Source organism: Schistocerca gregaria, unplaced genomic scaffold (genome assembly GCF_023897955.1).
Source record: "Schistocerca gregaria isolate iqSchGreg1 unplaced genomic scaffold, iqSchGreg1.2 ptg000359l, whole genome shotgun sequence".
Classification (NCBI taxonomy): Eukaryota; Metazoa; Arthropoda; class Insecta; order Orthoptera; family Acrididae; genus Schistocerca; species Schistocerca gregaria.
This window is the reverse complement of record NW_026061817.1, coordinates 396,908-417,614: the sequence shown is the minus strand read 5'-3', so window position 1 is coordinate 417,614 and position 20,707 is coordinate 396,908. Positions and strand designations below refer to the sequence as shown.

At 51.6% G+C, this 20,707-nt stretch overlaps 29 non-coding genes across 29 annotated transcripts; all 29 read right to left on the bottom strand.

The window, feature by feature from the left end:
- Positions 1–53: 53 nt before the first annotated feature.
- Positions 54–126, bottom strand: Trnak-uuu (transfer RNA lysine (anticodon UUU)). The gene has a single exon. It is a non-coding gene; the product is annotated as a tRNA-Lys (tRNA).
- Positions 127–787: 661 nt separating this feature from the next.
- Positions 788–860, bottom strand: Trnam-cau (transfer RNA methionine (anticodon CAU)). The gene has a single exon. It is a non-coding gene; the product is annotated as a tRNA-Met (tRNA).
- A 1,036-nt stretch (positions 861–1,896) lies between these two features.
- Trnas-aga (transfer RNA serine (anticodon AGA)) lies at positions 1,897–1,978 on the bottom strand. Its single transcript has one exon. It is a non-coding gene; the product is annotated as a tRNA-Ser (tRNA).
- A 145-nt stretch (positions 1,979–2,123) lies between these two features.
- Trnak-uuu (transfer RNA lysine (anticodon UUU)) lies at positions 2,124–2,196 on the bottom strand. Its single transcript has one exon. It is a non-coding gene; the product is annotated as a tRNA-Lys (tRNA).
- A 661-nt stretch (positions 2,197–2,857) lies between these two features.
- Trnam-cau (transfer RNA methionine (anticodon CAU)) lies at positions 2,858–2,930 on the bottom strand. The gene has a single exon. It is a non-coding gene; the product is annotated as a tRNA-Met (tRNA).
- A 1,038-nt stretch (positions 2,931–3,968) lies between these two features.
- Trnas-aga (transfer RNA serine (anticodon AGA)) lies at positions 3,969–4,050 on the bottom strand. Its single transcript has one exon. It is a non-coding gene; the product is annotated as a tRNA-Ser (tRNA).
- A 145-nt stretch (positions 4,051–4,195) lies between these two features.
- On the bottom strand, positions 4,196–4,268 carry Trnak-uuu (transfer RNA lysine (anticodon UUU)). Its single transcript has one exon. It is a non-coding gene; the product is annotated as a tRNA-Lys (tRNA).
- A 661-nt stretch (positions 4,269–4,929) lies between these two features.
- On the bottom strand, positions 4,930–5,002 carry Trnam-cau (transfer RNA methionine (anticodon CAU)). The gene has a single exon. It is a non-coding gene; the product is annotated as a tRNA-Met (tRNA).
- Positions 5,003–6,037: 1,035 nt separating this feature from the next.
- Trnas-aga (transfer RNA serine (anticodon AGA)) lies at positions 6,038–6,119 on the bottom strand. Its single transcript has one exon. It is a non-coding gene; the product is annotated as a tRNA-Ser (tRNA).
- Positions 6,120–6,264: 145 nt separating this feature from the next.
- Trnak-uuu (transfer RNA lysine (anticodon UUU)) lies at positions 6,265–6,337 on the bottom strand. Its single transcript has one exon. It is a non-coding gene; the product is annotated as a tRNA-Lys (tRNA).
- Positions 6,338–6,998: 661 nt separating this feature from the next.
- Positions 6,999–7,071, bottom strand: Trnam-cau (transfer RNA methionine (anticodon CAU)). Its single transcript has one exon. It is a non-coding gene; the product is annotated as a tRNA-Met (tRNA).
- A 1,037-nt stretch (positions 7,072–8,108) lies between these two features.
- On the bottom strand, positions 8,109–8,190 carry Trnas-aga (transfer RNA serine (anticodon AGA)). The gene has a single exon. It is a non-coding gene; the product is annotated as a tRNA-Ser (tRNA).
- A 145-nt stretch (positions 8,191–8,335) lies between these two features.
- Trnak-uuu (transfer RNA lysine (anticodon UUU)) lies at positions 8,336–8,408 on the bottom strand. The gene has a single exon. It is a non-coding gene; the product is annotated as a tRNA-Lys (tRNA).
- A 661-nt stretch (positions 8,409–9,069) lies between these two features.
- Trnam-cau (transfer RNA methionine (anticodon CAU)) lies at positions 9,070–9,142 on the bottom strand. Its single transcript has one exon. It is a non-coding gene; the product is annotated as a tRNA-Met (tRNA).
- A 1,036-nt stretch (positions 9,143–10,178) lies between these two features.
- On the bottom strand, positions 10,179–10,260 carry Trnas-aga (transfer RNA serine (anticodon AGA)). Its single transcript has one exon. It is a non-coding gene; the product is annotated as a tRNA-Ser (tRNA).
- A 145-nt stretch (positions 10,261–10,405) lies between these two features.
- Positions 10,406–10,478, bottom strand: Trnak-uuu (transfer RNA lysine (anticodon UUU)). Its single transcript has one exon. It is a non-coding gene; the product is annotated as a tRNA-Lys (tRNA).
- Positions 10,479–11,139: 661 nt separating this feature from the next.
- On the bottom strand, positions 11,140–11,212 carry Trnam-cau (transfer RNA methionine (anticodon CAU)). Its single transcript has one exon. It is a non-coding gene; the product is annotated as a tRNA-Met (tRNA).
- A 1,034-nt stretch (positions 11,213–12,246) lies between these two features.
- On the bottom strand, positions 12,247–12,328 carry Trnas-aga (transfer RNA serine (anticodon AGA)). Its single transcript has one exon. It is a non-coding gene; the product is annotated as a tRNA-Ser (tRNA).
- Positions 12,329–12,473: 145 nt separating this feature from the next.
- Trnak-uuu (transfer RNA lysine (anticodon UUU)) lies at positions 12,474–12,546 on the bottom strand. Its single transcript has one exon. It is a non-coding gene; the product is annotated as a tRNA-Lys (tRNA).
- Positions 12,547–13,206: 660 nt separating this feature from the next.
- Positions 13,207–13,279, bottom strand: Trnam-cau (transfer RNA methionine (anticodon CAU)). The gene has a single exon. It is a non-coding gene; the product is annotated as a tRNA-Met (tRNA).
- A 1,037-nt stretch (positions 13,280–14,316) lies between these two features.
- Positions 14,317–14,398, bottom strand: Trnas-aga (transfer RNA serine (anticodon AGA)). Its single transcript has one exon. It is a non-coding gene; the product is annotated as a tRNA-Ser (tRNA).
- Positions 14,399–15,278: 880 nt separating this feature from the next.
- Positions 15,279–15,351, bottom strand: Trnam-cau (transfer RNA methionine (anticodon CAU)). Its single transcript has one exon. It is a non-coding gene; the product is annotated as a tRNA-Met (tRNA).
- Positions 15,352–16,388: 1,037 nt separating this feature from the next.
- Trnas-aga (transfer RNA serine (anticodon AGA)) lies at positions 16,389–16,470 on the bottom strand. The gene has a single exon. It is a non-coding gene; the product is annotated as a tRNA-Ser (tRNA).
- Positions 16,471–16,615: 145 nt separating this feature from the next.
- Trnak-uuu (transfer RNA lysine (anticodon UUU)) lies at positions 16,616–16,688 on the bottom strand. Its single transcript has one exon. It is a non-coding gene; the product is annotated as a tRNA-Lys (tRNA).
- A 661-nt stretch (positions 16,689–17,349) lies between these two features.
- Trnam-cau (transfer RNA methionine (anticodon CAU)) lies at positions 17,350–17,422 on the bottom strand. Its single transcript has one exon. It is a non-coding gene; the product is annotated as a tRNA-Met (tRNA).
- Positions 17,423–18,461: 1,039 nt separating this feature from the next.
- Trnas-aga (transfer RNA serine (anticodon AGA)) lies at positions 18,462–18,543 on the bottom strand. The gene has a single exon. It is a non-coding gene; the product is annotated as a tRNA-Ser (tRNA).
- A 145-nt stretch (positions 18,544–18,688) lies between these two features.
- Positions 18,689–18,761, bottom strand: Trnak-uuu (transfer RNA lysine (anticodon UUU)). Its single transcript has one exon. It is a non-coding gene; the product is annotated as a tRNA-Lys (tRNA).
- A 661-nt stretch (positions 18,762–19,422) lies between these two features.
- Positions 19,423–19,495, bottom strand: Trnam-cau (transfer RNA methionine (anticodon CAU)). Its single transcript has one exon. It is a non-coding gene; the product is annotated as a tRNA-Met (tRNA).
- Positions 19,496–20,531: 1,036 nt separating this feature from the next.
- Positions 20,532–20,613, bottom strand: Trnas-aga (transfer RNA serine (anticodon AGA)). Its single transcript has one exon. It is a non-coding gene; the product is annotated as a tRNA-Ser (tRNA).
- Positions 20,614–20,707: the final 94 nt, after the last annotated feature.

Sequence of the window (20,707 nt, the reverse complement as noted above, 5' to 3'; positions counted from 1 at the left end):
CGACAGGGCTACTATCGCTACGAGACGAGCCATTATGGAAGCGTTAAAATCTTCGCCCGGACAGGGACTCGAACCCTGGACCCTTAGGTTAAAAGCCTAATGCTCTACCGACTGAGCTATCCGGGCTTTCGCTTGTTGTGGTTGGAGCGGTTTCAAGCAACGTGATTAAGTGGAAGGTGTGTGTAGGCTTCTGGCGCTACTGGCGACTGCACCGACTACTCACTGACGCTGGTAGCAGCCCAACAGCGGACCAGTGCCTCTTCTCCCTTTATTCCGGTGCTGACAGTAACTGCATCACGTGCCTGCTTTCCCCGATTGCGTTCGGTTGAAGCCAAGGAAGAAGGGCGACCAACTACAGTTCGAAGACCAAAACATGGAGCGTTGTGTGCGCAAATAGTTCCGTTCCGGTACCGGGAATCGAAGCCGGACCTGTTGAGTGAAAGCCAGGTATCCTAGCCACTAGACCACACAGGACTTGCTCTACAGCGGTGAGATTTACTCCGTCTCTTATTGTATTTTGTGCTGAATCTGGACTCAGTGCTGTTCTCTGCTTGCGATCATATCCGCGCCTACAGACCGGCATGGCGCACAGTTCAAAATTGACTGTCCATTGCTGTGTGCATCGCATTTTGTTTGTAACACGGAGGAGAAATATCAAAGTTGTTACGTCGTCATAATTGGAAGTAAACATTTTGACGCTGAGGCGTGGACTCCGTGTGGATAACGGACAACAGTTAAGTTCGTTCCCTAGCAACAGCAACGCAGTCATGATGTACAGAAAATTAAATGCCCCAGGTGAGGATCGAACTCACGACCTTAAGATTATGAGACTTACGCGCTGCCTACTGCGCTACCGAGGCACGCCGGAGACGTCCTCGAAGGAAACTCGCTAAGTCTCACATTTTAGAGAAAGACAGTTTGCGCTTTCTGAAGGATCTATTGTCTTGCTACACGTACGAAACTCGGTAAGTCTCACATATTAGAGATAGACAGTTTGCGCTTTCTGAAGAATCTGTTGTCTTGCTACACGTGCTGTCCCGACTCTCTAGATTAAACTGCAGCCGCAGCTATACAGCTATAAGGTCCTGAGGCTGACCCATCTCAAGCGAGCAATCCGCGCGGCAGCATTGTTGCCACAAGAGCAAAATAATGCATCGACCGGGAATCGTGCCGGCATACCTTAAGATTATGAGACTTAGGCGCTGCCTACTGCACTACTGAGTCACAAACCACTCAACTACAGATGCTCGACAAGCTACCCGTGCTTTCCAAGCAGCTGTCGGCAGGGAAACTGGGATTGCCACCCAGCGACGTCGAAAAAGGGGCTAAACTCGCGAAGTCCCCCACTACACTGCCTTAAAACGACCGTTCATCACTATCGTGTGAGTAACCTTGCGTCAGCGGCGACGAGTCTTGCCCAAAGACGTAGCGTGCTTGGAGGCGCTGCCCGAATGCGTGTGGATGCACCCTCCTACCTCGTAATGCGCCTGCAGCTCCTATAGCCGTGGGCCGCTGTGGGCGGGCGGGAAGCCGACACAGCGCGGCGTTGCGAGCAGCGGCAGTGCGGTGGTGTTGTACTGTTGAGCATAGTTGCCTTCCAAGCAGTTGATCCGGGTACGATTCCCGGCCACCGCAAGTGGCGCTAATTTTTCCGTATCATTATGTGGGCTCCTGCTGTTAAATTAAGGTTTTTTTTTTTTTTTTCGTCGTTGCACCATCCTGTAGTATGTCCCGACTTGTCCCGACTTTGCTCGGCTGACGCGAAAGCTGACGCTTGGAAATCGCCCTTATCTAAAGGACAGGCACTATAAACGGCTGTGAGAGGTGAGGTGTGGCGAGGTACCAAAACGCGATATTTTCTGCTTCTTCTTCCAAAACAAGAAAAGAAAAATCCGACGCAGTCGGTAGGACTCGAACCTACGCTCCCAGAGGGAATCTGATTTCTAGTCAGACGCCTTAACCACTCGGCCACGACTGCTTGTCCAACAGGTGCCCCTCGAATCGTGAAAAACCCAACCGGTTGCGTCTGCGCAGAATGCCGACAGGAAACGTAAAACCGTGCCCTGATTACGACAGGGCTACTATCGCTACGAGACGAGCCATTATGGAAGCGTTAAAATCTTCGGCCGGACAGGGACTCGAACCCTGGACCCTTAGGTTAAAAGCGTAATGCTCTACCGACTGAGCTATCCGGGCTTTCGCTTGTTGTGGTTGGAGCGGTTTCAAGCAACGTGATTAAGTGGAAGGTGTGTGTAGGCTTCTGGCGCTACTGGCGACTGCACCGACTACTCACTGACGCTGGTAGCAGCCCAACAGCGGACCAGTGCCTCTTCTCCCTTTATTCCGGTGCTGACAGTAACTGCATCACGTGCCTGCTTTCCCCGATTGCGTTCGGTTGAAGCCAAGGAAGAAGGGCGACCAACTACAGTTCGAAGACCAAAACATGGAGCGTTGTGTGCGCAAATAGTTCCGTTCCGGTACCGGGAATCGAAGCCGGACCTGTTGAGTGAAAGCCAGGTATCCTAGCCACTAGACCACACAGGACTTGCTCTACAGTTGTGAGATTTACTCCGTCTCTTATTGTATTTTGTGCTGAATCTGGACTCAGTGCTGTTCTCTGCTTGCGATCATATCCGCGCCTACAGACCGGCATGGCGCACAGTTCAAAATTGACTGTCCATTGCTGTGTGCATCGCATTTTGTTTGTAACACGGAGGAGAAATATCAAAGTTGTTACGTCGTCATAATTGGAAGTAAACATTTTGACGCTGAGGCGTGGACTCCGTGTGGATAACGGACAACAGTTAAGTTCGTTCCCTAGCAACAGCAACGCAGTCATGATGTACAGAAAATTAAATGCCCCAGGTGAGGATCGAACTCACGACCTTAAGATTATGAGACTTACGCGCTGCCTACTGCGCTACCGAGGCACGCCGGAGACGTCCTCGAAGGAAACTCGCTAAGTCTCACATTTTAGAGAAAGACAGTTTGCGCTTTCTGAAGGATCTATTGTCTTGCTACACGTACGAAACTCGGTAAGTCTCACATATTAGAGATAGACAGTTTGCGCTTTCTGAAGAATCTGTTGTCTTGCTACACGTGCTGTCCCGACTCTCTAGATTAAACTGCAGCCGCAGCTATACAGCTATAAGGTCCTGAGGCTGACCCATCTCAAGCGAGCAATCCGCGCGGCAGCATTGTTGCCACAAGAGCAAAATAATGCATCGACCGGGAATCGTGCCGGCATACCTTAAGATTATGAGACTTAGGCGCTGCCTACTGCACTACTGAGTCACAAACCACTCAACTACAGATGCTCGACAAGCTACCCGTGCTTTCCAAGCAGCTGTCGGCAGGGAAACTGGGATTGCCACCCAGCGACGTCGAAAAAGGGGCTAAACTCGCGAAGTCCCCCACTACACTGCCTTAAAACGACCGTTCATCACTATCGTGTGAGTAACCTTGCGTCAGCGGCGACGAGTCTTGCCCAAAGACGTAGCGTGCTTGGAGGCGCTGCCCGAATGCGTGTGGATGCACCCTCCTACCTCGTAATGCGCCTGCAGCTCCTATAGCCGTGGGCCGCTGTGGGCGGGCGGGAAGCCGACACAGCGCGGCGTTGCGAGCAGCGGCAGTGCGGTGGTGTTGTACTGTTGAGCATAGTTGCCTTCCAAGCAGTTGATCCGGGTACGATTCCCGGCCACCGCAAGTGGCGCTAATTTTTCCGTATCATTATGTGGGCTCCTGCTGTTAAATTAAGTTTTGTTTTTTTTTTTTTTCGTCGTTGCACCATCCTGTAGTATGTCCCGACTTGTCCCGACTTTGCTCGGCTGACGCGAAAGCTGACGCTTGGAAATCGCCCTTATCTAAAGGACAGGCACTATAAACGGCTGTGAGAGGTGAGGTGTGGCGAGGTACCAAAACGCGATATTTTCTGCTTCTTCTTCCAAAACAAGAAAAGAAAAATCCGACGCAGTCGGTAGGACTCGAACCTACGCTCCCAGAGGGAATCTGATTTCTAGTCAGACGCCTTAACCACTCGGCCACGACTGCTTGTCCAACAGGTGCCCCTCGAATCGTGAAAAACCCAACCGGTTGCGTCTGCGCAGAATGCCGACAGGAAACGTAAAACCGTGCACTGATTACGACAGGGCTACTATCGCTACGAGACGAGCCATTATGGAAGCGTTAAAATCTTCGGCCGGACAGGGACTCGAACCCTGGACCCTTAGGTTAAAAGCCTAATGCTCTACCGACTGAGCTATCCGGGCTTTCGCTTGTTGTGGTTGGAGCGGTTTCAAGCAACGTGATTAAGTGGAAGGTGTGTGTAGGCTTCTGGCGCTACTGGCGACTGCACCGACTACTCACTGACGCTGGTAGCAGCCCAACAGCGGACCAGTGCCTCTTCTCCCTTTATTCCGGTGCTGACAGTAACTGCATCACGTGCCTGCTTTCCCCGATTGCGTTCGGTTGAAGCCAAGGAAGAAGGGCGACCAACGACAGTTCGAAGACCAAAACATGGAGCGTTGTGTGCGCAAATAGTTCCGTTCCGGTACCGGGAATCGAAGCCGGACCTGTTGAGTGAAAGCCAGGTATCCTAGCCACTAGACCACACAGGACTTGCTCTACAGCGGTGAGATTTACTCCGTCTCTTATTGTATTTTGTGCTGAATCTGGACTCAGTGCTGTTCTCTGCTTGCGATCATATCCGCGCCTACAGACCGGCATGGCGCACAGTTCAAAATTGACTGTCCATTGCTGTGTGCATCGCATTTTGTTTGTAACACGGAGGAGAAATATCAAAGTTGTTACGTCGTCATAATTGGAAGTAAACATTTTGACGCTGAGGCGTGGACTCCGTGTGGATAACGGACAACAGTTAAGTTCGTTCCCTAGCAACAGCAACGCAGTCATGATGTACAGAAAATTAAATGCCCCAGGTGAGGATCGAACTCACGACCTTAAGATTATGAGACTTACGCGCTGCCTACTGCGCTACCGAGGCACGCCGGAGACGTCCTCGAAGGAAACTCGCTAAGTCTCACATTTTAGAGAAAGACAGTTTGCGCTTTCTGAAGGATCTATTGTCTTGCTACACGTACGAAACTCGGTAAGTCTCACATATTAGAGATAGACAGTTTGCGCTTTCTGAAGAATCTGTTGTCTTGCTACACGTGCTGTCCCGACTCTCTAGATTAAACTGCAGCCGCAGCTATACAGCTATAAGGTCCTGAGGCTGACCCATCTCAAGCGAGCAATCCGCGCGGCAGCATTGTTGCCACAAGAGCAAAATAATGCATCGACCGGGAATCGTGCCGGCATACCTTAAGATTATGAGACTTAGGCGCTGCCTACTGCACTACTGAGTCACAAACCACTCAACTACAGATGCTCGACAAGCTACCCGTGCTTTCCAAGCAGCTGTCGGCAGGGAAACTGGGATTGCCACCCAGCGACGTCGAAAAAGGGGCTAAACTCGCGAAGTCCCCCACTACACTGCCTTAAAACGACCGTTCATCACTATCGTGTGAGTAACCTTGCGTCAGCGGCGACGAGTCTTGCCCAAAGACGTAGCGTGCTTGGAGGCGCTGCCCGAATGCGTGTGGATGCACCCTCCTACCTCGTAATGCGCCTGCAGCTCCTATAGCCGTGGGCCGCTGTGGGCGGGCGGGAAGCCGACACAGCGCGGCGTTGCGAGCAGCGGCAGTGCGGTGGTGTTGTACTGTTGAGCATAGTTGCCTTCCAAGCAGTTGATCCGGGTACGATTCCCGGCCACCGCAAGTGGCGCTAATTTTTCCGTATCATTATGTGGGCTCCTGTTGTTAAATTAAGGTTTTTTTTTTTTTTTCGTCGTTGCACCATCCTGTAGTATGTCCCGACTTGTCCCGACTTTGCTCGGCTGACGCGAAAGCTGACGCTTGGAAATCGCCCTTATCTAAAGGACAGGCACTATAAACGGCTGTGAGAGGTGAGGTGTGGCGAGGTACCAAAACGCGATATTTTCTGCTTCTTCTTCCAAAACAAGAAAAGAAAAATCCGACGCAGTCGGTAGGACTCGAACCTACGCTCCCAGAGGGAATCTGATTTCTAGTCAGACGCCTTAACCACTCGGCCACGACTGCTTGTACAACAGGTGCCCCTCGAATCGTGAAAAACCCAACCGGTTGCGTCTGCGCAGAATGCCGACAGGAAACGTAAAACCGTGCACTGATTACGACAGGGCTACTATCGCTACGAGACGAGCCATTATGGAAGCGTTAAAATCTTCGGCCGGACAGGGACTCGAACCCTGGACCCTTAGGTTAAAAGCCTAATGCTCTACCGACTGAGCTATCCGGGCTTTCGCTTGTTGTGGTTGGAGCGGTTTCAAGCAACGTGATTAAGTGGAAGGTGTGTGTAGGCTTCTGGCGCTACTGGCGACTGCACCGACTACTCACTGACGCTGGTAGCAGCCCAACAGCGGACCAGTGCCTCTTCTCCCTTTATTCCGGTGCTGACAGTAACTGCATCACGTGCCTGCTTTCCCCGATTGCGTTCGGTTGAAGCCAAGGAAGAAGGGCGACCAACGACAGTTCGAAGACCAAAACATGGAGCGTTGTGTGCGCAAATAGTTCCGTTCCGGTACCGGGAATCGAAGCCGGACCTGTTGAGTGAAAGCCAGGTATCCTAGCCACTAGACCACACAGGACTTGCTCTACAGCGGTGAGATTTACTCCGTCTCTTATTGTATTTTGTGCTGAATCTGGACTCAGTGCTGTTCTCTGCTTGCGATCATATCCGCGCCTACAGACCGGCATGGCGCACAGTTCAAAATTGACTGTCCATTGCTGTGTGCATCGCATTTTGTTTGTAACACGGAGGAGAAATATCAAAGTTGTTACGTCGTCATAATTGGAAGTAAACATTTTGACGCTGAGGCGTGGACTCCGTGTGGATAACGGACAACAGTTAAGTTCGTTCCCTAGCAACAGCAACGCAGTCATGATGTACAGAAAATTAAATGCCCCAGGTGAGGATCGAACTCACGACCTTAAGATTATGAGACTTACGCGCTGCCTACTGCGCTACCGAGGCACGCCGGAGACGTCCTCGAAGGAAACTCGCTAAGTCTCACATTTTAGAGAAAGACAGTTTGCGCTTTCTGAAGGATCTATTGTCTTGTTACACGTACGAAACTCGGTAAGTCTCACATATTAGAGATAGACAGTTTGCGCTTTCTGAAGAATCTGTTGTCTTGCTACACGTGCTGTCCCGACTCTCTAGATTAAACTGCAGCCGCAGCTATACAGCTATAAGGTCCTGAGGCTGACCCATCTCAAGCGAGCAATCCGCGCGGCAGCATTGTTGCCACAAGAGCAAAATAATGCATCGACCGGGAATCGTGCCGGCATACCTTAAGATTATGAGACTTAGGCGCTGCCTACTGCACTACTGAGTCACAAACCACTCAACTACAGATGCTCGACAAGCTACCCGTGCTTTCCAAGCAGCTGTCGGCAGGGAAACTGGGATTGCCACCCAGCGACGTCGAAAAAGGGGCTAAACTCGCGAAGTCCCCCACTACACTGCCTTAAAACGACCGTTCATCACTATCGTGTGAGTAACCTTGCGTCAGCGGCGACGAGTCTTGCCCAAAGACGTAGCGTGCTTGGAGGCGCTGCCCGAATGCGTGTGGATGCACCCTCCTACCTCGTAATGCGCCTGCAGCTCCTATAGCCGTGGGCCGCTGTGGGCGGGCGGGAAGCCGACACAGCGCGGCGTTGCGAGCAGCGGCAGTGCGGTGGTGTTGTACTGTTGAGCATAGTTGCCTTCCAAGCAGTTGATCCGGGTACGATTCCCGGCCACCGCAAGTGGCGCTAATTTTTCCGTATCATTATGTGGGCTCCTGTTGTTAAATTAAGGTTTTTTTTTTTTTTTTTCGTCGTTGCACCATCCTGTAGTATGTCCCGACTTGTCCCGACTTTGCTCGGCTGACGCGAAAGCTGACGCTTGGAAATCGCCCTTATCTAAAGGACAGGCACTATAAACGGCTGTGAGAGGTGAGGTGTGGCGAGGTACCAAAACGCGATATTTTCTGCTTCTTCTTCCAAAACAAGAAAAGAAAAATCCGACGCAGTCGGTAGGACTCGAACCTACGCTCCCAGAGGGAATCTGATTTCTAGTCAGACGCCTTAACCACTCGGCCACGACTGCTTGTCCAACAGGTGCCCCTCGAATCGTGAAAAACCCAACCGGTTGCGTCTGCGCAGAATGCCGACAGGAAACGTAAAACCGTGCACTGATTACGACAGGGCTACTATCGCTACGAGACGAGCCATTATGGAAGCGTTAAAATCTTCGCCCGGACAGGGACTCGAACCCTGGACCCTTAGGTTAAAAGCCTAATGCTCTACCGACTGAGCTATCCGGGCTTTCGCTTGTTGTGGTTGGAGCGGTTTCAAGCAACGTGATTAAGTGGAAGGTGTGTGTAGGCTTCTGGCGCTACTGGCGACTGCACCGACTACTCACTGACGCTGGTAGCAGCCCAACAGCGGACCAGTGCCTCTTCTCCCTTTATTCCGGTGCTGACAGTAACTGCATCACGTGCCTGCTTTCCCCGATTGCGTTCGGTTGAAGCCAAGGAAGAAGGGCGACCAACGACAGTTCGAAGACCAAAACATGGAGCGTTGTGTGCGCAAATAGTTCCGTTCCGGTACCGGGAATCGAAGCCGGACCTGTTGAGTGAAAGCCAGGTATCCTAGCCACTAGACCACACAGGACTTGCTCTACAGCGGTGAGATTTACTCCGTCTCTTATTGTATTTTGTGCTGAATCTGGACTCAGTGCTGTTCTCTGCTTGCGATCATATCCGCGCCTACAGACCGGCATGGCGCACAGTTCAAAATTGACTGTCCATTGCTGTGTGCATCGCATTTTGTTTGTAACACGGAGGAGAAATATCAAAGTTGTTACGTCGTCATAATTGGAAGTAAACATTTTGACGCTGAGGCGTGGACTCCGTGTGGATAACGGACAACAGTTAAGTTCGTTCCCTAGCAACAGCAACGCAGTCATGATGTACAGAAAATTAAATGCCCCAGGTGAGGATCGAACTCACGACCTTAAGATTATGAGACTTACGCGCTGCCTACTGCGCTACCGAGGCACGCCGGAGACGTCCTCGAAGGAAACTCGCTAAGTCTCACATTTTAGAGAAAGACAGTTTGCGCTTTCTGAAGGATCTATTGTCTTGCTACACGTACGAAACTCGGTAAGTCTCACATATTAGAGATAGACAGTTTGCGCTTTCTGAAGAATCTGTTGTCTTGCTACACGTGCTGTCCCGACTCTCTAGATTAAACTGCAGCCGCAGCTATACAGCTATAAGGTCCTGAGGCTGACCCATCTCAAGCGAGCAATCCGCGCGGCAGCATTGTTGCCACAAGAGCAAAATAATGCATCGACCGGGAATCGTGCCGGCATACCTTAAGATTATGAGACTTAGGCGCTGCCTACTGCACTACTGAGTCACAAACCACTCAACTACAGATGCTCGACAAGCTACCCGTGCTTTCCAAGCAGCTGTCGGCAGGGAAACTGGGATTGCCACCCAGCGACGTCGAAAAAGGGGCTAAACTCGCGAAGTCCCCCACTACACTGCCTTAAAACGACCGTTCATCACTATCGTGTGAGTAACCTTGCGTCAGCGGCGACGAGTCTTGCCCAAAGACGTAGCGTGCTTGGAGGCGCTGCCCGAATGCGTGTGGATGCACCCTCCTACCTCGTAATGCGCCTGCAGCTCCTATAGCCGTGGGGCGCTGTGGGCGGGCGGGAAGCCGACACAGCGCGGCGTTGCGAGCAGCGGCAGTGCGGTGGTGTTGTACTGTTGAGCATAGTTGCCTTCCAAGCAGTTGATCCGGGTACGATTCCCGGCCACCGCAAGTGGCGCTAATTTTTCCGTATCATTATGTGGGCTCCTGTTGTTAAATTAAGGTTTTTTTTTTTTTTTTCGTCGTTGCACCATCCTGTAGTATGTCCCGACTTGTCCCGACTTTGCTCGGCTGACGCGAAAGCTGACGCTTGGAAATCGCCCTTATCTAAAGGACAGGCACTATAAACGGCTGTGAGAGGTGAGGTGTGGCGAGGTACCAAAACGCGATATTTTCTGCTTCTTCTTCCAAAACAAGAAAAGAAAAATCCGACGCAGTCGGTAGGACTCGAACCTACGCTCCCAGAGGGAATCTGATTTCTAGTCAGACGCCTTAACCACTCGGCCACGACTGCTTGTCCAACAGGTGCCCCTCGAATCGTGAAAAACCCAACCGGTTGCGTCTGCGCAGAATGCCGACAGGAAACGTAAAACCGTGCACTGATTACGACAGGGCTACTATCGCTACGAGACGAGCCATTATGGAAGCGTTAAAATCTTCGCCCGGACAGGGACTCGAACCCTGGACCCTTAGGTTAAAAGCCTAATGCTCTACCGACTGAGCTATCCGGGCTTTCGCTTGTTGTGGTTGGAGCGGTTTCAAGCAACGTGATTAAGTGGAAGGTGTGTGTAGGCTTCTGGCGCTACTGGCGACTGCACCGACTACTCACTGACGCTGGTAGCAGCCCAACAGCGGACCAGTGCCTCTTCTCCCTTTATTCCGGTGCTGACAGTAACTGCATCACGTGCCTGCTTTCCCCGATTGCGTTCGGTTGAAGCCAAGGAAGAAGGGCGACCAACGACAGTTCGAAGACCAAAACATGGAGCGTTGTGTGCGCAAATAGTTCCGTTCCGGTACCGGGAATCGAAGCCGGACCTGTTGAGTGAAAGCCAGGTATCCTAGCCACTAGACCACACAGGACTTGCTCTACAGCGGTGAGATTTACTCCGTCTCTTATTGTATTTTGTGCTGAATCTGGACTCAGTGCTGTTCTCTGCTTGCGATCATATCCGCGCCTACAGACCGGCATGGCGCACAGTTCAAAATTGACTGTCCATTGCTGTGTGCATCGCATTTTGTTTGTAACACGAGGGAGAAATATCAAAGTTGTTACGTCGTCATAATTGGAAGTAAACATTTTGACGCTGAGGCGTGGACTCCGTGTGGATAACGGACAACAGTTAAGTTCGTTCCCTAGCAACAGCAACGCAGTCATGATGTACAGAAAATTAAATGCCCCAGGTGAGGATCGAACTCACGACCTTAAGATTATGAGACTTACGCGCTGCCTACTGCGCTACCGAGGCACGCCGGAGACGTCCTCGAAGGAAACTCGCTAAGTCTCACATTTTAGAGAAAGACAGTTTGCGCTTTCTGAAGGATCTATTGTCTTGCTACACGTACGAAACTCGGTAAGTCTCACATATTAGAGATAGACAGTTTGCGCTTTCTGAAGAATCTGTTGTCTTGCTACACGTGCTGTCCCGACTCTCTAGATTAAACTGCAGCCGCAGCTATACAGCTATAAGGTCCTGAGGCTGACCCATCTCAAGCGAGCAATCCGCGCGGCAGCATTGTTGCCACAAGAGCAAAATAATGCATCGACCGGGAATCGTGCCGGCATACCTTAAGATTATGAGACTTAGGCGCTGCCTACTGCACTACTGAGTCACAAACCACTCAACTACAGATGCTCGACAAGCTACCCGTGCTTTCCAAGCAGCTGTCGGCAGGGAAACTGGGATTGCCACCCAGCGACGTCGAAAAAGGGGCTAAACTCGCGAAGTCCCCCACTACACTGCCTTAAAACGACCGTTCATCACTATCGTGTGAGTAACCTTGCGTCAGCGGCGACGAGTCTTGCCCAAAGACGTAGCGTGCTTGGAGGCGCTGCCCGAATGCGTGTGGATGCACCCTCCTACCTCGTAATGCGCCTGCAGCTCCTATAGCCGTGGGCCGCTGTGGGCGGGCGGGAAGCCGACACAGCGCGGCGTTGCGAGCAGCGGCAGTGCGGTGGTGTTGTACTGTTGAGCATAGTTGCCTTCCAAGCAGTTGATCCGGGTACGATTCCCGGCCACCGCAAGTGGCGCTAATTTTTCCGTATCATTATGTGGGCTCCTGTTGTTAAATTAAGGTTTTTTTTTTTTTTCGTCGTTGCACCATCCTGTAGTATGTCCCGACTTGTCCCGACTTTGCTCGGCTGACGCGAAAGCTGACGCTTGGAAATCGCCCTTATCTAAAGGACAGGCACTATAAACGGCTGTGAGAGGTGATGTGTGGCGAGGTACCAAAACGCGATATTTTCTGCTTCTTCTTCCAAAACAAGAAAAGAAAAATCCGACGCAGTCGGTAGGACTCGAACCTACGCTCCCAGAGGGAATCTGATTTCTAGTCAGACGCCTTAACCACTCGGCCACGACTGCTTGTCCAACAGGTGCCCCTCGAATCGTGAAAAACCCAACCGGTTGCGTCTGCGCAGAATGCCGACAGGAAACGTAAAACCGTGCACTGATTACGACAGGGCTACTATCGCTACGAGACGAGCCATTATGGAAGCGTTAAAATCTTCGGCCGGACAGGGACTCGAACCCTGGACCCTTAGGTTAAAAGCCTAATGCTCTACCGACTGAGCTATCCGGGCTTTCGCTTGTTGTGGTTGGAGCGGTTTCAAGCAACGTGATTAAGTGGAAGGTGTGTGTAGGCTTCTGGCGCTACTGGCGACTGCACCGACTACTCACTGACGCTGGTAGCAGCCCAACAGCGGACCAGTGCCTCTTCTCCCTTTATTCCGGTGCTGACAGTAACTGCATCACGTGCCTGCTTTCCCCGATTGCGTTCGGTTGAAGCCAAGGAAGAAGGGCGACCAACGACAGTTCGAAGACCAAACATGGAGCGTTGTGTGCGCAAATAGTTCCGTTCCGGTACCGGGAATCGAAGCCGGACCTGTTGAGTGAAAGCCAGGTATCCTAGCCACTAGACCACACAGGACTTGCTCTACAGCGGTGAGATTTACTCCGTCTCTTATTGTATTTTGTGCTGAATCTGGACTCAGTGCTGTTCTCTGCTTGCGATCATATCCGCGCCTACAGACCGGCATGGCGCACAGTTCAAAATTGACTGTCCATTGCTGTGTGCATCGCATTTTGTTTGTAACACGGAGGAGAAATATCAAAGTTGTTACGTCGTCATAATTGGAAGTAAACATTTTGACGCTGAGGCGTGGACTCCGTGTGGATAACGGACAACAGTTAAGTTCGTTCCCTAGCAACAGCAACGCAGTCATGATGTACAGAAAATTAAATGCCCCAGGTGAGGATCGAACTCACGACCTTAAGATTATGAGACTTACGCGCTGCCTACTGCGCTACCGAGGCACGCCGGAGAAGTCCTCGAAGGAAACTCGCTAAGTCTCACATTTTAGAGAAAGACAGTTTGCGCTTTCTGAAGGATCTATTGTCTTGCTACACGTACGAAACTCGGTAAGTCTCACATATTAGAGATAGACAGTTTGCGCTTTCTGAAGAATCTGTTGTCTTGCTACACGTGCTGTCCCGACTCTCTAGATTAAACTGCAGCCGCAGCTATACAGCTATAAGGTCCTGAGGCTGACCCATCTCAAGCGAGCAATCCGCGCGGCAGCATTGTTGCCACAAGAGCAAAATAATGCATCGACCGGGAATCGTGCCGGCATACCTTAAGATTATGAGACTTAGGCGCTGCCTACTGCACTACTGAGTCACAAACCACTCAACTACAGATGCTCGACAAGCTACCCGTGCTTTCCAAGCAGCTGTCGGCAGGGAAACTGGGATTGCCACCCAGCGACGTCGAAAAAGGGGCTAAACTCGCGAAGTCCCCCACTACACTGCCTTAAAACGACCGTTCATCACTATCGTGTGAGTAACCTTGCGTCAGCGGCGACGAGTCTTGCCCAAAGACGTAGCGTGCTTGGAGGCGCTGCCCGAATGCGTGTGGATGCACCCTCCTACCTCGTAATGCGCCTGCAGCTCCTATAGCCGTGGGCCGCTGTGGGCGGGCGGGAAGCCGACACAGCGCGGCGTTGCGAGCAGCGGCAGTGCGGTGGTGTTGTACTGTTGAGCATAGTTGCCTTCCAAGCAGTTGATCCGGGTACGATTCCCGGCCACCGCAAGTGGCGCTAATTTTTCCGTATCATTATGTGGGCTCCTGTTGTTAAATTAAGGTTTTTTTTTTTTTTTTTCGTCGTTGCACCATCCTGTAGTATGTCCCGACTTGTCCCGACTTTGCTCGGCTGACGCGAAAGCTGACGCTTGGAAATCGCCCTTATCTAAAGGACAGGCACTATAAACGGCTGTGAGAGGTGAGGTGTGGCGAGGTACCAAAACGCGATATTTTCTGCTTCTTCTTCCAAAACAAGAAAAGAAAAATCCGACGCAGTCGGTAGGACTCGAACCTACGCTCCCAGAGGGAATCTGATTTCTAGTCAGACGCCTTAACCACTCGGCCACGACTGCTTGTCCAACAGGTGCCCCTCGAATCGTGAAAAACCCAACCGGTTGCGTCTGCGCAGAATGCCGACAGGAAACGTAAAACCGTGCACTGATTACGACAGGGCTACTATCGCTACGAGACGAGCCATTATGGAAGCGTTAAAATCTTCGGCCGGACAGGGACTCGAACCCTGGACCCTTAGGTTAAAAAGCCTAATGCTCTACCGACTGAGCTATCCGGGCTTTCGCTTGTTGTGGTTGGAGCGGTTTCAAGCAACGTGATTAAGTGGAAGGTGTGTGTAGGCTTCTGGCGCTACTGGCGACTGCACCGACTACTCACTGACGCTGGTAGCAGCCCAACAGCGGACCAGTGCCTCTTCTCCCTTTATTCCGGTGCTGACAGTAACTGCATCACGTGCCTGCTTTCCCCGATTGCGTTCGGTTGAAGCCAAGGAAGAAGGGCGACCAACGACAGTTCGAAGACCAAAACATGGAGCGTTGTGTGCGCAAATAGTTCCGTTCCGGTACCGGGAATCGAAGCCGGACCTGTTGAGTGAAAGCCAGGTATCCTAGCCACTAGACCACACAGGACTTGCTCTACAGCGGTGAGATTTACTCCGTCTCTTATTGTATTTTGTGCTGAATCTGGACTCAGTGCTGTTCTCTGCTTGCGATCATATCCGCGCCTACAGACCGGCATGGCGCACAGTTCAAAATTGACTGTCCATTGCTGTGTGCATCGCATTTTGTTTGTAACACGGAGGAGAAATATCAAAGTTGTTACGTCGTCATAATTGGAAGTAAACATTTTGACGCTGAGGCGTGGACTCCGTGTGGATAACGGACAACAGTTAAGTTCGTTCCCTAGCAACAGCAACGCAGTCATGATGTACAGAAAATTAAATGCCCCAGGTGAGGATCGAACTCACGACCTTAAGATTATGAGACTTACGCGCTGCCTACTGCGCTACCGAGGCACGCCGGAGACGTCCTCGAAGGAAACTCGCTAAGTCTCACATTTTAGAGAAAGACAGTTTGCGCTTTCTGAAGGATCTATTGTCTTGCTACACGTACGAAACTCGGTAAGTCTCACATATTAGAGATAGACAGTTTGCGCTTTCTGAAGAATCTGTTGTCTTGCTACACGTGCTGTCCCGACTCTCTAGATTAAACTGCAGCCGCAGCTATACAGCTATAAGGTCCTGAGGCTGACCCATCTCAAGCGAGCAATCCGCGCGGCAGCATTGTTGCCACAAGAGCAAAATAATGCATCGACCGGGAATCGTGCCGGCATACCTTAAGATTATGAGACTTAGGCGCTGCCTACTGCACTACTGAGTCACAAACCACTCAACTACAGATGCTCGACAAGCTACCCGTGCTTTCCAAGCAGCTGTCGGCAGGGAAACTGGGATTGCCACCCAGCGACGTCGAAAAAGGGGCTAAACTCGCGAAGTCCCCCACTACACTGCCTTAAAACGACCGTTCATCACTATCGTGTGAGTAACCTTGCGTCAGCGGCGACGAGTCTTGCCCAAAGACGTAGCGTGCTTGGAGGCGCTGCCCGAATGCGTGTGGATGCACCCTCCTACCTCGTAATGCGCCTGCAGCTCCTATAGCCGTGGGCCGCTGTGGGCGGGCGGGAAGCCGACACAGCGCGGCGTTGCGAGCAGCGGCAGTGCGGTGGTGTTGTACTGTTGAGCATAGTTGCCTTCCAAGCAGTTGATCCGGGTACGATTCCCGGCCACCGCAAGTGGCGCTAATTTTTCCGTATCATTATGTGGGCTCCTGTTGTTAAATTAAGGTTTTTTTTTTTTTTTTTCGTCGTTGCACCATCCTGTAGTATGTCCCGACTTGTCCCGACTTTGCTCGGCTGACGCGAAAGCTGACGCTTGGAAATCGCCCTTATCTAAAGGACAGGCACTATAAACGGCTGTGAGAGGTGAGGTGTGGCGAGGTACCAAAACGCGATATTTTCTGCTTCTTCTTCCAAAACAAGAAAAGAAAAATCCGACGCAGTCGGTAGGACTCGAACCTACGCTCCCAGAGGGAATCTGATTTCTAGTCAGACGCCTTAACCACTCGGCCACGACTGCTTGTCCAACAGGTGCCCCTCGAATCGTGAAAAACCCAACCGGTTGCGTCTGCGCAGAATGCCGACAGGAAACGTAAAACCGTGCACTGATTACGACAGGGCTACTATCGCTACGAGACGAGCCATTATGGAAGCGTTAAAATCTTCGGCCGGACAGGGACTCGAACCCTGGACCCTTAGGTTAAAAGCCTAATGCTCTACCGACTGAGCTATCCGGGCTTTCGCTTGTTGTGGTTGGAGCGGTTTCAAGCAACGTGATTAAGTGGAAGGTGTGTGTAGGCTTCTGGCGCTACTGGCGACTGCACCGACTACTCACTGACGCTGGTAGCAGCCCAACAGCGGACCAGTGCCTCTTCTCCCTTTATTCCGGTGCTGACAGTAACTGCATCACGTGCCTGCTTTCCCCGATTGCGTTCGGTTGAAGCCAAGGAAGAAGGGCGACCAACGACAGTTCGAAGACCAAAACATGGAGCGTTGTGTGCGCAAATAGTTCCGTTCCGGTACCGGGAATCGAAGCCGGACCTGTTGAGTGAAAGCCAGGTATCCTAGCCACTAGACCACACAGGACTTGCTCTACAGCGGTGAGATTTACTCCGTCTCTTATTGTATTTTGTGCTGAATCTGGACTCAGTGCTGTTCTCTGCTTGCGATCATATCCGCGCCTACAGACCGGCATGGCGCACAGTTCAAAATTGACTGTCCATTGCTGTGTGCATCGCATTTTGTTTGTAAGACGGAGGAGAAATATCAAAGTTGTTACGTCGTCATAATTGGAAGTAAACATTTTGACGCTGAGGCGTGGACTCCGTGTGGATAACGGACAACAGTTAAGTTCGTTCCCTAGCAACAGCAACGCAGTCATGATGTACAGAAAATTAAATGCCCCAGGTGAGGATCGAACTCACGACCTTAAGATTATGAGACTTACGCGCTGCCTACTGCGCTACCGAGGCACGCCGGAGACGTCCTCGAAGGAAACTCGCTAAGTCTCACATTTTAGAGAAAGACAGTTTGCGCTTTCTGAAGGATCTATTGTCTTGCTACACGTACGAAACTCGGTAAGTCTCACATATTAGAGATAGACAGTTTGCGCTTTCTGAAGAATCTGTTGTCTTGCTACACGTGCTGTCCCGACTCTCTAGATTAAACTGCAGCCGCAGCTATACAGCTATAAGGTCCTGAGGCTGACCCATCTCAAGCGAGCAATCCGCGCGGCAGCATTGTTGCCACAAGAGCAAAATAATGCATCGACCGGGAATCGTGCCGGCATACCTTAAGATTATGAGACTTAGGCGCTGCCTACTGCACTACTGAGTCACAAACCACTCAACTACAGATGCTCGACAAGCTACCCGTGCTTTCCAAGCAGCTGTCGGCAGGGAAACTGGGATTGCCACCCAGCGACGTCGAAAAAGGGGCTAAACTCGCGAAGTCCCCCACTACACTGCCTTAAAACGACCGTTCATCACTATCGTGTGAGTAACCTTGCGTCAGCGGCGACGAGTCTTGCCCAAAGACGTAGCGTGCTTGGAGGCGCTGCCCGAATGCGTGTGGATGCACCCTCCTACCTCGTAATGCGCCTGCAGCTCCTATAGCCGTGGGCCGCTGTGGGCGGGCGGGAAGCCGACACAGCGCGGCGTTGCGAGCAGCGGCAGTGCGGTGGTGTTGTACTGTTGAGCATAGTTGCCTTCCAAGCAGTTGATCCGGGTACGATTCCCGGCCACCGCAAGTGGCGCTAATTTTTCCGTATCATTATGTGGGCTCCTGTTGTTAAATTAAGGTTTTTTTTTTTTTTTTTTTCGTCGTTGCACCATCCTGTAGTATGTCCCGACTTGTCCCGACTTTGCTCGGCTGACGCGAAAGCTGACGCTTGGAAATCGCCCTTATCTAAAGGACAGGCACTATAAACGGCTGTGAGAGGTGAGGTGTGGCGAGGTACCAAAACGCGATATTTTCTGCTTCTTCTTCCAAAACAAGAAAACAAAAATCCGACGCAGTCGGTAGGACTCGAACCTACGCTCCCAGAGGGAATCTGATTTCTAGTCAGACGCCTTAACCACTCGGCCACGACTGCTTGTCCAACAGGTGCCCCTCGAATCGTGAAAAACCCAACCGGTTGCGTCTGCGCAGAATGCCGACAGGAAACGTAAAACCGTGCACTGATTACGACAGGGCTACTATCGCTACGAGACGAGCCATTATGGAAGCGTTAAAATCTTCGGCCGGACAGGGACTCGAACCCTGGACCCTTAGGTTAAAAGCCTAATGCTCTACCGACTGAACTATCCGGGCTTTCGCTTGTTGTGGTTGGAGCGGTTTCAAGCAACGTGATTAAGTGGAAGGTGTGTGTAGGCTTCTGGCGCTACTGGCGACTGCACCGACTACTCACTGACGCTGGTAGCAGCCCAACAGCGGACCAGTGCCTCTTCTCCCTTTATTCCGGTGCTGACAGTAACTGCATCACGTGCCTGCTTTCCCCGATTGCGTTCGGTTGAAGCCAAGGAAGAAGGGCGACCAACGACAGTTCGAAGACCAAAACATGGAGCGTTGTGTGCGCAAATAGTTCCGTTCCGGTACCGGGAATCGAAGCCGGACCTGTTGAGTGAAAGCCAGGTATCCTAGCCACTAGACCACACAGGACTTGCTCTACAGCGGTGAGATTTACTCCGTCTCTTATTGTATTTTGTGCTGAATCTGGACTCAGTGCTGTTCTCTGCTTGCGATCATATCCGCGCCTACAGACCGGCATGGCGCACAGTTCAAAATTGACTGTCCATTGCTGTGTGCATCGCATTTTGTTTGTAACACGGAGGAGAAATATCAAAGTTGTTACGTCGTCATAATTGGAAGTAAACATTTTGACGCTGAGGCGTGGACTCCGTGTGGATAACGGACAACAGTTAAGTTCGTTCCCTAGCAACAGCAACGCAGTCATGATGTACAGAAAATTAAATGCCCCAGGTGAGGATCGAACTCACGACCTTAAGATTATGAGACTTACGCGCTGCCTACTGCGCTACCGAGGCACGCCGGAGACGTCCTCGAAGGAAACTCGCTAAGTCTCACATTTTAGAGAAAGACAGTTTGCGCTTTCTGAAGGATCTATTGTCTTGCTACACGTACGAAACTCGGTAAGTCTCACATATTAGAGATAGACAGTTTGCGCTTTCTGAAGAATCTGTTGTCTTGCTACACGTGCTGTCCCGACTCTCTAGATTAAACTGCAGCCGCAGCTATACAGCTATAAGGTCCTGAGGCTGACCCATCTCAAGCGAGCAATCCGCGCGGCAGCATTGTTGCCACAAGAGCAAAATAATGCATCGACCGGGAATCGTGCCGGCATACCTTAAGATTATGAGACTTAGGCGCTGCCTACTGCACTACTGAGTCACAAACCACTCAACTACAGATGCTCGACAAGCTACCCGTGCTTTCCAAGCAGCTGTCGGCAGGGAAACTGGGATTGCCACCCAGCGACGTCGAAAAAGGGGCTAAACTCGCGAAGTCCCCCACTACACTGCCTTAAAACGACCGTTCATCACTATCGTGTGAGTAACCTTGCGTCAGCGGCGACGAGTCTTGCCCAAAGACGTAGCGTGCTTGGAGGCGCTGCCCGAATGCGTGTGGATGCACCCTCCTACCTCGTAATGCGCCTGCAGCTCCTATAGCCGTGGGCCGCTGTGGGCGGGCGGGAAGCCGACACAGCGCGGCGTTGCGAGCAGCGGCAGTGCGGTGGTGTTGTACTGTTGAGCATAGTTGCCTTCCAAGCAGTTGATCCGGGTACGATTCCCGGCCACCGCAAGTGGCGCTAATTTTTCCGTATCATTATGTGGGCTCCTGTTGTTAAATTAAGGTTTTTTTTTTTTTTTTCGTCGTTGCACCATCCTGTAGTATGTCCCGACTTGTCCCGACTTTGCTCGGCTGACGCGAAAGCTGACGCTTGGAAATCGCCCTTATCTAAAGGACAGGCACTATAAACGGCTGTGAGAGGTGAGGTGTGGCGAGGTACCAAAACGCGATATTTTCTGCTTCTTCTTCCAAAACAAGAAAAGAAAAATCCGACGCAGTCGGTAGGACTCGAACCTACGCTCCCAGAGGGAATCTGATTTCTAGTCAGACGCCTTAACCACTCGGCCACGACTGCTTGTCCAACAGGTGCCCCTCGAATCGTGAAAAACCCAACCGGTTGCGTCTGCGCAGAATGCCGACAGGAAACGTAAAACCGTGCACTGATTACG